The following is a 16,842-nucleotide window of genomic DNA, read 5'->3' as shown; positions in this document are numbered from 1 at the left end:
CGGCGGCTCCGGAGCCGCATGCGGCTCTTGGGGTCCTCTGCTGTGGCTCCCTGTTGGATGATCCCACCACTGGCTAGCCCCACCCCTTGCCTTCCCCTCCCAGTCACTCCTCACCTGGCCTGAGAAGGTAAGGGTGACGGCAGGGGATGGAGAAGTGGTCGGGGCAGAGACAGAGGGGGGGGAGGGAGGGGGGAGGGAGGGAGAGAGAGAGATATGTCAAAGGGATTTTGTGGTTCCCGTTGTTTTTTAACAACCGGTTCTCTACCCTAATGACCAGCTGAGTAGGTGTGGCTGGGGAGGGGGGGTGTCATGTGACTGGTGAAAGTGAGTGATGTCGAGTTGGCCACGCCCACCGAGGTTTTGTGGCTCCCGGTGTTTTCTTTTCTGTGGGAAACGGGTTCAAATGGCTCTTTGAGTGTTTAAGGTTGCAGACCCCTGGGTTAAAGGCACAAGGCTAGCCCAGGGGTCTCCAATCTTGGCAATTTTAAGACTTGTGGACTTCAACTCCCAGAGTTCCTCAACCAGTTGGGAGTTGGAAGTCCACAAGTCTTAAAGTTGCCAAGGTTGGAGACCCCTGGGTTAGACAATGGGAGATTGTGAGTTCTAGTCCTGCCTTGGCAGCCAGCTGGAAAACTTTGCTTTGTTTTAATTTCCTTGCTGAGCGAGACATTTTCTTGAATTGCAATCTATTTTCGACAAGCTTGAGAAAAGACACTTGTTCGCAAGTGATAAGAATCCCAAAAGAACTATATAGTCTTATACGGTAGAAAGTAATGAGTTTCTTTGATATGCTGTGCCTTATTTTGACCCAGGCACGTTATTCAACAAAATACAAGTAGGCCTTGACTTATTTTGTTTAATGACTGTTCAAAATTATAACAGCGCTGGGAAAAAAAAGTGATTTATGACCATTTTTCACACTTATGGCCGTTGCAGCATCCCTGTGGTCACACGATCAAAATTTGGACGCTTGGCAACTGATACGTATTTATGACGGTTGCGGGGTCACGTGATTTCCTTTTGCGACCTTCTGCCAAGCAAAGTCAGCAGGGAAGCCAGATTCACTTAACAACTATGTCGCAGACTTTAACGGCTGCCGTGATTCACTTAACAACTGCGACAAGAAAGGTTGTAAAATGGGACAAAACTCACTTTAACAACTGTCTTTCTTTAGCAGTGCAAATTTTGCGCTCAATTGCGATCGTTAGTTGAGGACTACCTGTATTTTGAAGTAGTAATTCTTTTCTGCACTTGCTTTCAAGACACTGGCAATCAAGGAACAATAGGTGATAATGAACATTTTTGTTATAACACAATAGTTTGTGGCTCTGTCTGTACCTGGCACCTATCACTTGGGATGGAACTTACCCCCTAGTTCCGTGATGGCGAACCTATGGCATGGGTGCCCCAGGTGGCACACAGAGCCATATCTGTGGGCACACAAGCGTTGCCCTACCTCAGTCCAGCATGCATTCCGGGCCCATTGAAAATCAGGAAACGGGCTGTTTCCAGGCCTCCGGAGGGCCTCCAGGAGGGGGGAAAAGGCTGTTTTTGCCTTCCCCAGGCTCCTAGAAAGGCTCTGGAGCCTGGGGAGGGCAAAAAAAATGGACCTACCGGGCCCACCGTGCCATCACGTGCCAAAAGCGGGGGGAGAGCGGGGGGGGGGTCATGTGTGCATGTGTGGGGGGACGGGGCACATTGAATTATGGGTGTGGACACACGTGCATGCAATTCCCCCCCCCACTACCCCCGCTTTTGGCATGCGATAGCAAAAAGGTTAGCCATCACTGCCCTAGCTTATTTGACACTTAATTCTGGGATTTTATTTTTTTTAACGTGAAGAGAAAGAATTCTCCCTTGACTAATTCCAAAGATAGTCTTATGTGCAAAAGAAATCAGTGGTATTCACAGGACAGAAAGTACAATTAGCATGTCAGAAGGCAAAAATGGTTGTCAAAACTGCACTGCTCAGATGTGTGGGAGATCTTAATACCGACTTATAGCAAGGACATTTCTAAGGTGATATACTGCTAATATTTGCAGACACATGCCAAGGTTTATGAACATTTGGATATTTATAACCCTGCCAGGAGATGCAATTTTCAGTTTGGGATTTTATGATGAAAGAAAAAAAAAAATAAAAAAAAAATAAAAAAAAACGGACGAGTGAAGAAAATACCAGCTGCATTGCACTTGGCACTTTATTCATGAGATCATTTCAAGTGTTTATTGAATGGGCTGAAGAGACACAACAATTATGATTTGATGGACTCAGTTCATTTAAACTGCTTGGAAAGGTACTGGATGTCTAGTGTGAAAGTCCTAGCTTGTTAAGAAATGGGACTCTTTCTCCTAGGATCAAGACCCCCACCATTCTAGCATGATTTATAATACAGGTAGTCCTCGACTTACAACAGTTCATTTAGTGACTGTTCAAAGTTACAGCGGCACTGAAAAAAGGAATCGTTTTTCACAGTGATGACCTTTGCAGCCTCCCCATGGTCATGTGACCAAAATTCAGATACTTGGCAACCGGTTCATATTTATTATCCCCGTTGCTGTGTCCCAGTGTTCTGCCCCAGCTACGGACCCCAAAGAACACTGCACACACAAAGTCTGTACCAAACTTAAATTTACTAAAATAACTCAGTCTCTTCCAAACAAAGGCTGTTAATAAACTTTCTTAACAGCCTACAAGAAACCAAAGATAAAGTAATCGCAATCTTACTAAGGTTGGCAGAAAGCCCAGAAGCAATTTTGCAGAGAATCCAGACGTGAAGGAGAATGAACTAAAGTTGTTCCCTACAACTTGCTTCAGTCGGCATTCCTCCTTAAATAGGCTAAGGGAGCGGCCAATTAGCCCCAAGCCTTACTCTCGAGGAGACCTCCTCCTGAGGAGCCACTCCTGCCTTTTGGCAGCTCTGCGCGCCCGCGCATCAAGAAGAGTGTCCTCCTCTTCATCCTCATCACTTAAAGGAGCTTCTGGAGGTTCTGAAGGCCCTGGCTGAATCCCTGCCTCTGGCACCACATCTTCTCCAGCCTCCTCATTGTCTGATTCGAGTGCCAGTTGCACAGGCTGCTGGCGCAGCACCACACCAGCCTCCTCGCTGTCAGAATCAGCTACAATCCTCACAGGCCGCTGACAGGCCACAACACCCAGGGTTTTGCGACCTTCTGACAAGCCAAGTCAGTGGGGAAGCCAGATTCACTTAAAAATCAGAAACGTGCCTTTTAGGTATATTGTCAGAAAGTTATGACAAAGCAACCATTTACTTAACGTTACATATATTGACGGCAGGTAGAATTACATATGCTAAATATTGGAAAAATGGGAAAACCCCATCAGATGATGACATAATTAGGAAAATTTGGGATTGTGTTGAAATGGACAGATTAACTTTAAAAATTAAAGATAAAGAAGACTCGAAATATTATAGGACATGGAATAAATTTTATGAATGGATAGAGACGAGGTAGAAATGAGAGGGAAGTTTATGCATGTCAATAATTGTTAGTGTGGACAACAAAGATGTATAAAACTATGAATATAATATGGAAAAATTTGTAAATAAGCTAATGTAAGTAGAAATTTAGTTGAAGTTTTCTTTTATATTTTTTCCTTTTTTTTGGTTTTATTACTGTAATTACTGTTAACATAGTACAGTTATAGTTATTAGCTTGTATGCTAAGATTTACCATTGATTTCTTTCTGGCTCTGCTTTATTTGCATTGTTATCCTGACATGGCACTGTCTTTTCAATAAAATAAAATAAAAAAAAACAACAACAACAATCAGGTTACTACCCATTGCAGTGATTCACTTAACAAATGAGGCAAGAAGGGTCGGAAAATGAGGCAAAACTCACTGAACAAATGTCTCACTTAACAACAGAAATGTTGGGCTCAATTGTGGTTGTAGGTCAAGGAGGACTATCTGTAAACTTTTTTACTCACCTGCCATGCTGGGACTGCCATTCGCAGAATTTGTAGCTAGATTGATTGAAGGAGTTTATAAGCTCTGTGCCTCTGGAGGGTGCCAGGTTGGAGAAGCAATTTACCGTGAATGACACGTGTGGAGCTACGGATCCATTTTTGCAGTTCCTGAAGCCCTGCTAATTTGCATTCCAAAGTGGCTCTGGCAGCTCTTCTCCAGAGTTGCCACATGTGAAGTTTCTGAGACAGAAAGAATGGGTATGCTGACAGACAAGTTTGTTTGTGGTGGTTTGTTTTCATTCAGATGTCTTCAGGCATTGCATATCTCGCCACCTCCTTTTCCCAGGTAAAGGAACTCTGCTGAGAATCTCAGAAATGTCTAGGTTCTGGCAAGGTTTCCTGCAGAGGGCTATACTGCTGTTACGAAAAGCCTCATAAAAAGAGTTGAAATTCTTTTTCACGTTTTTCATACCATGAGTGTGCATGTACTACTTTTTTTTTTTAGGAAAGCCGATAAGAGCTTGAAACCTATCGCAGACAATAAGTGTTCTTCACGTTTATACAGAGGGTTTCAAGTGTTCGGAGTCTTGGATTTAGTGCATATTGCACATATACTTGAAATTTGGAATTTTCTTTCGTAAGTAGTTGAGGCTCAAGATGCTGCCTTGTTCGACTCGGTATCAAGACAGAGCTTTAGAAAAGAGTGGCTGCTTTAATGAACAATAAAAAGGTGCTGTGCATACACACGATTCAAAGCATGAATCATTTCCAAAATCATTTGTACGTGGCCCTCTTATTGTATAGATTTAAGACTTGCTTGTCCTCAGTTTTATGAGGTGCTAATCATTTTATAGCAAGAGGCGTCTTCCAAAGAGCTCCACCTCCAATGAGAGTCTTGGTTGCCTCATTATTGGATTGTTGCAAGGTGTTGAACTTGGAACTTCCCTTGAAAGCCATCCAGAAGCTGCAATTGGTCCAGAATCTGGCAACATGTGCAGTTCTGGATGCTCCTCAGTTCACCCATGCTATACCATGTTCCTTGAGCTGCACTGCTTTCCACTTTCTTTCCAGGAGCAATTCAAGGTGTTGGCTATCATCTTTAAAGCCCTACATGACATAGGACCAGGTTATTTCTGGGACCACCTCTCCCTGAGGGTATTTGCTTGTCCTACTAGATTAGATAGTGAGTGCGTGTGCTCTAGGTCTCCTTCCTTAAATATTGCCATCTGATGGGACCTTGGAGGTGGGCCTTCTCTGTAGCTACCCCAGTCCTTTGCAATAGATTCCCATAAGCTTTGTTTCCATCACCACCTGTTTAGACTTCAGGAAGATCCCAAAGAACTGGGATCCCAAAGAACTGTTCTCCAAACATTGGGCTACGATGGGATGAGTCAAGAGGTTGACAATATGGGTGGCTCTGATATCTAGGTGGGAAGGTCATGATAAATTTTATGGGTTGTTGTTGCTTTTTACTGGTTTGTTTTGAGCAGCCTAGGATCACTGTGTGACATAGGTGGCCATATTAGCTCTTTTAAATAAATACTCCTGGAAAGAGGTACTGCAAATAGTTGCTCCTTTTTTCTCTGTTTGCTTGTAGTGTCCAGGGTAGACAATGGGAGAGACACATTTCTTTATTTTAGATGGCAGTTCCAGGTTACTTCTGTAGTTGGTTGAAGAGTGGCAGGAGATACTTTCAGATGTAGCTGTACTTTCAGTGCATCTGGAAAAGCAAACAGCTGGCTGGAGAGAAGGTTGATTTACCGGAAGGTTGATTTAACTTCATAAATTTGCAGCATTATTAACAATTTTACTTTAATTTGCCTTAATGCCAGTCTTTATATTGGCTGGAGTAGCATATTATTATTGTTGTTGTTGTTTTGCTTTCTGCAGACCACTAAATACCATTGGGGAAATGAAGCTGTGATAAAGTCACTTATCCAACTTCTAGTCAAACTCAAGCCTGTTTAAATGAGACAAAACCAGCCAGATGCAAACATGGTCAAAATCCGTGCTGGTACAGTACGGAATAATCCTGAGATGAGGCCTACATCTTACTCTCCCATAGGAAATATAATCTAATTGACCTCAAATGCTTTGGCCTTCTTCTTTCTCATAGTTTGTTCCTGCTGCTCATTTAATATGGCACATTTGCTGCCCTAAAATGGGCCCTCATGAAGGGAGTCCATAATACGTGAACCAGAACATCTCCGCTCTCAGCTGATCAGTAGCACCTCCTTCTCTGGGCAACAGGTGAAAAGCATGTCTTGGCATTCGTCCAAATTATGTCTGGAAAGCAGCACTGTAACTAGGGCTCCCTTGGCTCGTGGTCTGCTCCTTCTCAGTGATTACAACCCTAGGAATTCCAGAGCAGGTGGCTGGATGTTAAACTGAAAATATCCCAGGAGAAAGCAATGACAAACCCCCTTCAGACTTTGCCAAAAAAAAAAAAAAAAGCTAGAGGGATGTGTAGTTGAGAAATCAAGCTTAACCCAAGGATATATTTACCTTTTATTTTTTTTGCTCGCTCTTAGGGTCCAATAACAAAGAATTACAGCTATCTACCATTCTTATTATGGGGTCCAGTGGCAAATTTATTTAAAAAGGCAAGGCAAGAAGCTGATGACTTGCTCTGCGGAATGCTAGGTTGCTATTTCTTTATATATATAAAACAAAGAATGAAAAAGAAATTAAAATCATGTGGTGCTGGGAATGTAGCCTGCAGGGGACTGCATTGCTTAATTTGCCATTAGGATAACATCAGGATAGCTGTCTCCAAGGATCTGAAGGACTAGGATGCAAAAGACAGCACAGAATTGTTCAGAAATGGTTCCAGAACTCAGCACAGAACTAATGGTTTTTTTTAAAAAAGCAGATCTTAGTTGGACTTCAGGGGGGAAAAATTGTAATAAACAGAGCTGTAAAACAGTAGAACAGAGAGACTGAGGAAATGGTAGAGTTTCCTTCAATGGAGGTGTTTATGTAGAGCAGTGTTTCTGGGAGTTGAAGTCCACCCATCTTCAAGCTACCAAGGTTGAGAAACACAGATGTAGAGGTTAGAGGGCCATTACAAGAGATCCTGTAGATATCTGAAATGTCAGGGTGTTGAAACTAGGTGGCTTCAAAGTCCCTTCCAGTCCTTTCATTCTATTATGCTAGATCTCATACTTGAAAGACTCAGCTATGGCTTAAAAAGCATGGCCCATTCTTAATTGTAAAGTTCCTGCTGGGAATGAACAAGTATATTTCCATGAGAAGCCATTTCTTTTCCTGGATTGCGTTGTAGAAGTTGTTGCCATCACCTTTCCTCCTAATATTTATTATGTGGCAGAGAAAGCAATTTGATTTCTAAGAATTTGGACAGCCTGGTTTCATCCTTAGCAACTTTTCCCCCCAGTAATGCAATGGGAGCTAAATTGTAGTCCTGATTATGAAAAGAAAAATTGGTCAATGCAAGATCAACACATACACATAAATAAATATGCTCCCTGCAGTGGTGGGTTCCTCCCGGTTCAGCCCGGTTTGCGTGAGCCGGTAGCGGTGACGCTATTACGTCACCGAACTGGTTCTCTGTCTTCGGGAGCTGGGCCCTCCTGCCCGCCCCTGCGGTATACTGACCTTATATGCCTGCTTTTTTCACCCAGCTGAGAGGTGCGGCAGAGCGGATTGCCACACCTCAGGTGGGCAGATTCGCAACGCGCTTGCGCGAAGTGCAAGTTTGGTGTGCCTGTGAGCGAACCGACCATGCACGCGGCTATCACGCACAAAGCGTGCGACCGAAGAGGCGATCGCGCACGAAGCACGCACACAAAGAGAACCGGTAGTAAAGCCAGTTAGAACCCACCCCTGGCTTCCTGTAGAGGGAGAAGCAACTGTTTTGGGTAGGGGTTACATGACACCTAGCATGTATAATATATTTTACCCCCTTCTCCCCCAAAGCATTCCAAAAATATAAAATATTATGGCAAATTACAAAGCAATACCTCTGTTCTCTTTTACTCGTGATGGAGTGGGGCACTTCTTAAGAGGAGTGGGACTTCTTAAGATTAGTAGAGAAACCATTCTGAGAAATATATAGGAAACCTTGAAGTAACTAGTTCCATGTTATAAGATAGGATATTTTTTTTCATCATAGACTTCATAGACATGAGCTGCCAGTTTTTCATCTGGAACTAGACATGGTAGGTCATGTATTGCTAAAAACAGCAGCTGTCCCTTGTCTAAGATATGCTGTGAGAGATGATAGACATCATACTTAATAGCAGAATAGTCCCATTTCAGTCCCAGGTATCTTCAAGTGGGCTGGGAAATCCCTGCCTTAAATCCAGCGCCAGTAATACAAAGCGATAGGGATTAATAGTCCATCTCCAAAGTCTGCCACGGTGAGCTGCTCCAATTCTTTTTCCTTGTACCATTTCGCCTACAATATGTGTAAGCTGACATCACTGTGTTAGATGGCCTCTCCTTTCTGCATTTCATTGGGTTGTCATTTCTACAAGAAGTGATGGAAAAGCACACTGGCATGGTGTCACTGAAAGATATATTTTTCAGCCCTAGGTATCAATCAGAGCCTGAAGGGAAAGCAGGAACCGTGGGACTGTTGCTTCCAGAGGGATCTCGCCAAGTTTTAACCGGCTCTGTCAAAGTCCCAAAGTCTCAGGAACTTGTGGATTATCCCAAAGGCTTAGAAACAGACGAAGAGTCCAAACAATCAGGAAGTCAAGTCCAGCAGCAAACAAGGAGCAATAGGCAATATCTGATGCCAACATGCAAGTTAGTGTGATAGGATATTCAGGTTATTTGTGTCAGATGTAAATGCCTTATTCTCTAATGTGTAAATAGTATATGAATGGGGTATCAGGGGTTAACTTATTCTTCACTTCTTAATGTATTCATAATTCACCACTCCCACTTATAGCTCCACCCATTGTATATATAAGGAGCCACCTACACCCTTTTCCTCGCTTCTATCTGTGAATATTCAGTGAATATAGAATGCCTATTGTAAATAAAAGGAAGTATATTTAAACCTTCAACTCTCACTAATATTATTGAGTCTGATCCTGAAAATATTGCAACAAGCTGGTAGCAGAGGATGGTTAATTGACTCAATAAAAACTTAAAAATGTCTAAGAAAGATAGGCCCAACACCAGGGCCTACAGCAAAGAAATGGAAACAGAACAAGAAATAATCAACGAACCCACAAACGCAATTTCGAGAGAATCCGAAGAATACACCACTGAAGACGAAGAAATAATAGACGAAAATGATGACCAGGAGGAAATTGAAATAGAGAATAACGAACTCAGGTCAGAGATATTAAAACTATTAAAAAGCCAGAAGAATGATGAAAGCCTCATCGCGAACCTCCAAGAAATGCTGAAGAACAGCGGAGCAGCGAGAGAGAAAAACATCACTAATGAGAAGTCTAGAGACCCAAAAATAGTGAGTGATATGACTGCAGAGAAAGTCATTACGAAGAAGAAAAACAGTGATCCCGCGCGAAATTTTGAATGGCAGCCATCTTGGTTTCAACAGGCCTCCAAGGTGAGCGAAGCAGAGCCAATCAAAATGCTCAATTCAAAATTTCTGGCGCGAAAAACGTTATCAGACAACGAAAATGAAAAAGAAGATTCGAACTCCTCAGAAGAATCAGAATCAGAAAGTGAAGATGACTCAACAAAATCTCAAATAAAATCAGCAATGAAAACACTTTTTGCTGCATTTGGGCCAAAACTAAAAATTACCAAAGAGCCACCGAAGAAGCGAGCGAGCAAGCCGATACCTCAAGACCTGCCCGCTCCCATCCTGACTTCGAAAGCGACGACGCCCGAACCCAGAGAGCCTTGTCGATTCCGCCCTACACCACAGACCGAAGCAAGTGCCAACGCCCCCAAAAGAAAAAGAAGAGCAGCCGCCGTCGTCAGTACTCCCAAGGTCGAACCAGAGACTGACTCGTCTGAAGCAGAGCAGAGCGAGCGAGCCGCAACGGAGAGAACCTTCCACGACGACTTCAAAGAAGAAATGGACAACGCGCATGCGCGAAACTACGCAGACGGTCCGGGAAGACATGAACTGGCGAGAGAACCACGCAGACTCGTTGCGAGCATCCCCATGCCGTTTTGCAATTTTCTACACTTGCGAGACCACGGACTACCTCAGGTCGTAAGTAATGGACAAAATAATGTCGGAAATTTACCCAGTGACTTCCCAAAACTAAGGGTTGATGGCATTAACTTGCAAGAATGGTATCAACAGCTACAGGTTGTCTTTATGAAGGAAAATTTACTATTTTTTATCACTAGTCCCCCAAAAAGACCTTGGACTTTAAAAATAGATTGTTTACACCATAGAGCATTTTTCTTAATAATATCTAGTGTGTCTCCTGCAATGTATCATAGCATCAAACCTAATCTGACTGTTTCAGAAATTATACAATGCATGTTTAATTTGTTTCACAGCGATAGTGTGGCTACCACCACAAGAATGTCTAAGGATTTCTTTTCATCTAGAGTGAAACCAGGGGTTTCCATAAGTGAGCATTTAATATCTTTAAACAAAATAAGAGCTGAGCTGCATTTGAGGGGGGAGGTGATTTCAGACCAAACAATGAAAAGTGTTATTATCAACTCACTTGATTCATCATGGGACAGTTTTATGTCACATTTAGACACTATCAATCTAGGATATTTATCCATAGAAAGTCTATCCAATAAATTGATAGCAGAAGACAATTCAAGAAGAAATCGTTCTAGCAATCACACAGAACACAAACCTTATAGGAAAGTAGCTTTCCAAGAAAAATATAATGAAACATTTAAATGTCACAATTGTGGATCCAGGGAACACAATAGAAGAGATTGTCCCAAAATTTCAAAGGAAAGACATAGGTCAGAATATAGGAACAAATACAATTATAGACAGTCTTCCATAGATAGACATAGATATAGAAGCCCACCAAATTACAAAGAGAATAGAGGGGGCAGAGATAATTCAAAGGATAGAAAATCTGGTTCACTAAATGGATTAAATAAACAAGACAACACTAAAATACAGCAAAATGAGAACAATAATTGGCTTATTGATTCTGGAGCAACTAATCACACCACTAATAACAAAAATATATTGTCTTCATTTACAGAAGATAAATTTGTAATAAAGGTAGCTAACCAAGAAAAGGTTCAAGTATTAGGCAGAGGAAATGTAACCTTGCCTGGTCTAGGAAAAATAGAGGGGGTATTGTTAATACCTGAAATACCTCATAACATACTAAGTGCCATAAAACTAAGTAGAGATTCTGACATTAATATAGTTTTCTCAAAGGGAAAAGCGACTTTGGAGAAGAATAAAATAAATATAGGCACTGTGATGATTAAAGGAGGCCTACCTTATCTGATAACAAAGGAAAAATGGTTGCATAACATTGATTCAAATATGGAAGATTGTATTGAAGCAGATGATGAAAATATTAGCAACTGTGACAATGATGAATGTAAAATATCTCATGATCACGCAGATGCACACAATAAAAAAAAACCAAAAATAGGTAAACCAATTCATGATGAGTGTGCTCACATCTTACATAGGAAGTTAGGACATGCCAGTTTTCCTGTAGTACAAAAAATGACTGAACACGCAGAAGGTGTCAAAATAAAAAATTGTGAAAACTATTTGGAATGCTCAGTATGTAAATCTACAAAACTAAAAACTAGTCCCAGGCCAAGAAAATCTACTAGATCAACTAACAAAATTTTTGACTTAGTACACATGGACTTAGTTGGCCCATTAACTCCATCAATCACCTATAGAAAACGTTACTTCCTGACAATAGTAGACGATTATAGCCGTTATGGGTTTGTTTATACATTAAAACACAAAGATGAAACCTTTCAAAAATTTAAGGAATTTTACAAACGCATAGAAACACAACACAATATCAAAATAAAACAAATTATGACAGATAGGGGATGTGAATTCATGTCTAAAGAATTCTCCCAATGGTTAAAGGATAGAGGAATGCTACATTACACGTCTAGTCCATTTTCTGCGTTTCAGAACGGGATTGCAGAGAGAAAGAATTCCACATTACAAACCATGATTAGATGCACATTGGAGGATGCTGGCTTAAGCAAACAATTTTGGTCAGAAGCCTTACATTATTCAAATTACACACAAAATAGAACCTGGTCCAGTATTGTAAATATGACACCATATGAAGTAATGTATAATAGGAAACCGAAATTAGCACACATGCACATATTTGGAGTCACTGCAGACGTACACATACCTAAGCAGTTGAGAAGAAAGGGAGAAAACGTATCCAGAAGACTCAGATTTATGGGATATGAAACTGGCACCAAAGGGTACAGATTCATTGATAATAATAACAAATTTATAGTTTCCAGAACAGCTGTGTTCCATGAACAGGCCAACTGGTCTAAATTACATCTTAATGAAATATTTCCAAATAAATGTAAAGATACAAAATCTCATGAGAAAGGGACCATAGAAAAACAGAATATCAACAAATATAAAAGCAAAACCAAAACTTGGACAAATAGCCAACACAAAATAAAGACAGACACACTAACAAAAAAAGAAGCAAGATATTTGCATGATAACAATAGCAAACCTGAAAGAGTCATTAGAAACAACAGAAATCAAATGCCAAATAAATACAGAGATTACATAATGCATATGGATGGTGAGCCAATAACACCTAATACTTATGAGGAAGTGTTAAAACTCCCTCGTGAAGAAAAAGAAAAATGGGAATTAGCTATGAAAAAAGAGATGGAAAGTTTACAAGGATTAAATGTATTTACACCTGCAATTGCACCTAAAGATAAAACAATTATTGGTACCAGGTGGATATATAAAATTAAGAACTTAGAAGGAGGCAATACTCTATATAAAGCTAGATTAGTTGCACAAGGTTATGCACAGAAATATCCGGAGGACTATACTGACACGTATTCCCCCACTGTAAGAACAGAGAGTGTCAAAACAGCTCTAGTGGTAGCATCAGCACTCAATCTTGATGTATTTCAATATGACATACAGACTGCGTATCTACACGCAAAACTAGATAAGGAAATATACGTAAGAGCACCTCACAGTCAATACACCAACAAAAATGAAATTTGGCTGTTGAACAAGAGTTTATACGGATTAAAACAATCTGGTAAAAGATGGTATGATTGTTTAGTAAAAGTACTTAAGACCATGGATTTCAACGCTACCACTGCTGATAACTGTTTCTTTGTCAAAAAGGGTGATGATTACATTGAATTTGTGTTGATTTATGTAGATGACATTTTATATATAGGAAAACACAAAGAGAGAAGAGAAACTTTTGTAAATAAGTTAAATGAACATTTCTCGTTGAAATCTCTAGGTAAAGTGAACAAATATCTTGGTGTTCAAATTAATAAGACTAGAAGGGGATTCAAACTTACTCAGAGAGATAAGATTATAGAACTTTTAAATAAATGCAATTTAAACAATGCCAAACCCTGTGATACTCCTATGCAAACTGATTTTCTTAGAAATACTGATGAATCTTCCCCTGAATTCAAGGATAACACGTTTTATAGATCAATCATAGGTTCACTTCTTTATATATCTAATTGGACTAGACCAGATATCGCCTTACCACTCAATTTATTATCCAGACACGTCAGCAAACCAACAATGTATCACTGGGAAGCTGTTAAAAGAATTTTAAGATATCTGAAAAGTACATTAGATTTTTGCTTAGTATTAGAACCTAGTGATAATAAAGAACCAAAGCTTGCATGTTATGCAGATGCGGACTGGGCTGGAGACACATCATGCAGAAAAAGTACATCTGGTTATATTTTTCTCTTAAATGACTGTCCAGTTTACTGGTATACTGGTAAACAAGAACTAGTAGCCACTTCAACGACAGAAGCGGAATATGTTTGTTTATCCAAAGCTGCAAATAACCTTGTATGGTTTAATGATTTAATTTCAGATGTTTGGAAAAAACCTGCTTTGCCTTTTGTCATGCATGAAGACAATAAAGCGGCCATTGAAATATCTAGATCTGATGCCATTGGACAAAGGTCCAGGCATATAGATATAAAATTTAAACATGTGAGGCAATTATCTCAGGATGGATTTATTAAAGCAGTGCATTGTGATACTTCAGAACAATTAGCTGACATATTGACAAAGCCTTTACCTTCTAAGCAACACAAATATTTAACATCTAAATTGTATGTCTTGTATTGTCCTGAATCTGAATGTAATTGGTGTTGTATAACGAATCGGCATTTAGAGGGGGATTTGTCAGATGTAAATGCCTTATTCTCTAATGTGTAAATAGTATATGAATGGGGTATCAGGGGTTAACTTATTCTTCACTTCTTAATGTATTCATAATTCACCACTCCCACTTATAGCTCCACCCATTGTATATATAAGGAGCCACCTACACCCTTTTCCTCGCTTCTATCTGTGAATATTCAGTGAATATAGAATGCCTATTGTAAATAAAAGGAAGTATATTTAAACCTTCAACTCTCACTAATATTATTGAGTCTGATCCTGAAAATATTGCAACAATTTGATTGGGTGAGGGCCCCCATGATCAAAGCCATGTTCTTGAGACCATGAAATATGAGATTGGGCTCCTCCAGTGTTTTTCAACTTCAGTAATGTTGAAAATGTGTGGACCTTAACTCCCAGAATTCCCCAGCCAGAAGAAACATTGGATTACTATTGTCCCTCGGTCAGCCTCACCAAATTCATACTGAAATAAAACTGGGGAAAAGAGGACTCAGTATGCTACCTGAGGCATCTGGGGGAAATAAATCAAATATAGGATATAAATCAAAGAAATAAAGTGAGCAAGAACCAGGCAAAGCTAACAGAAACAAATTACCCCAGACCAAAGAACTAGATTTGAGGCTTGGATTTATAGAGCTATAGGTCCTGGGACTGACCTTTGAAGTCAGCTGATGTTGCAGAGTAGACTGGTGGCACAGTTGGTACTCTAAACCATGGGCCTTTCATAACTTGTGGACTTCAACTCCCAGAATGGCTGAGGAGCATGGCTGGCTGAGGAATTCTGAGAGTTGAAGTCCACAAGTCATAAAGGAGCCATGGTTCCCCACCTCTGCCCTAAACTTTGCCTCCTAGCAAGGCTTGGAGAGTTTGAGATTCCATCACCATTGCCCAGATTCTGATTTCCAGCTTTATAAGGACAGAAAGCTTCAGCTTTTGTCATATGCATTTTGACAAATACGAAAATCTCTTTGCCGGAATAAGAATTCTAGAGGTGCCTGACTTCTGTGATCTGTGTACATTTAGCCATCTTGAATGCAATAGAATGCCAGAATTAATATTTTTTTCATATCAGATCCAGGGGAACACAAGTTAATTAGTGGATGTGCGGCCTTTTGCTGTGTCGTGCTGTAGATTTATCAAGTGAGTTTGCTTATTTCACTTCTTTAAAGTCCTGTTCTTACACGAGGGTGCTCAAGATACATGGAGAGCATGTAAAATGGATGGCCTGTAACAACCTGCTTTGAAAGAAACCCAAATTGTTCATTAGAAAAATTCCCAGAGTGTAACAATTCAGGACCCAGCGTGCAAAAGGCAGGGATGGGGAAGGTGGTGGTGTATGTTTCCATCAGATTTCTTTCATTTGGCTGAGTTAGAGAGCAGGCCGAAACTCACCCTCTGTGGACCTAATACAACCTCTTCATGTGTGCTTAGAAATAGATTCCATTGAAATTAATGGGACTTACACCTCTCAAGAAGCATATACATGCTTTCTGCTTTCCTTAGATCAACTTGAAGGGTAAAATTAAAAGGGGGGGGAGAGTCCAAACATTGCACAATTGGAGTGCAAGGAGGCAGATCCAAACAAGCCAAAATTAGAAATGGCCTATTGTTTGGTTTTCTTTCGCTATTGCGTGTTAAATTGGTTCCCCCACTTTCCAATTAGAAAAGATATGTACTCTTATCCTTTACTTCTATCTCTGCGGCAGATTACTTGCAAAGTTGTTTTTTTTTATTTTTATTTTTATTGCAATTTATATGCCGCCCTTCTCCCGAAGGACTCAGGGCGGCTTACAAGATAAAAATTCAACAATATGAATTAAATATAAATTAAAATCCAATTAAAAGTAATTACAATTATTACAATGTAAAAACCTCCCTCAACGGGTCAGTCCATTTGATGAAAAAGCCACGTCTTCAGTTCGCGGCGGAAGGAGAGGAGGTCGGGGGCTGTCCTAAGCCCGGTGGGCAAACCATTCCAGAGGGTCGGCACTCCCACAGAGAATGCTCTCCCCCTGGGGGCCGCCAGCCGACATTGTCTGACTGGTGGCACCCTGAGGAGGCCCTCTCTGTGAGAGCGCACAGGACGATGGGAGGATGGCAGAAGATGGTCCTGCAAGTACCCCGGGCCTAAGCCATGTTTTATTTTTCTCTCTCCCTATCTCCTCAAAACTAGTTCTCTGGAGCAAGTCATGTAGCTCAAGGATACAATACTTGCCTTCTCTTGCATTCAGACTGAAGGTCTAGACATTTTCATTCTCTTTGTTAGCAGAGGTCATAAGGTTATGGTAATGTTGCCAACCAATTTTCTCTCACCTGATTAGTGGATAGTTTCCCATAAGAAGAAGTTAGGAAATAAAATGAGGATTCATCCACAGACAGCAAATCTCACTTCTTAAACAAGATTTTTCCTCCCGTCTTTACCATGGCTTCTCCCAAAGAGAAACATACTTTTGAAATCTAGTCAAAATTACTCCCACTCTAGTTTTTACATGCAACTGATTCTCAGTTGACACTGCCTAAACAGAAACCTTTTAGCCTATGCCAATACATCTCAAGCAAGCTGCCAAATTGTTGTGAGGACCAAGATGAAACATAAT

The 16,842-nt window shown here is 40.6% G+C and overlaps 1 protein-coding gene across 4 annotated transcripts in view; it reads left to right on the top strand.

Moving 5' to 3' along the window:
• The window catches only part of PMEPA1 (prostate transmembrane protein, androgen induced 1), an 88,189-nt gene that overhangs the window by 24,209 nt on the left and 47,138 nt on the right, over positions 1-16,842 (top strand). The window contains exon 2 of one of the 4 annotated variants that reach the window (XM_070940080.1): positions 8,482-8,703. The exons of the other annotated variants lie outside the window; for them this stretch is intronic. The gene's annotated coding sequence lies outside the window, so the exon portion shown is untranslated. The remainder of the gene's footprint in view (positions 1-8,481; positions 8,704-16,842) is intronic. 4 annotated transcript variants of the gene reach the window in all.

Source organism: Pituophis catenifer, unplaced genomic scaffold (assembly GCF_029215685.1).
Source record: "Pituophis catenifer annectens isolate HBS135680 unplaced genomic scaffold, rPitCat1.0.hap2 SCAF_3, whole genome shotgun sequence".
NCBI classification, from domain to species: Eukaryota; Metazoa; Chordata; class Lepidosauria; order Squamata; family Colubridae; genus Pituophis; species Pituophis catenifer.
This window is presented reverse-complemented; position numbering and strand designations above follow the sequence as displayed.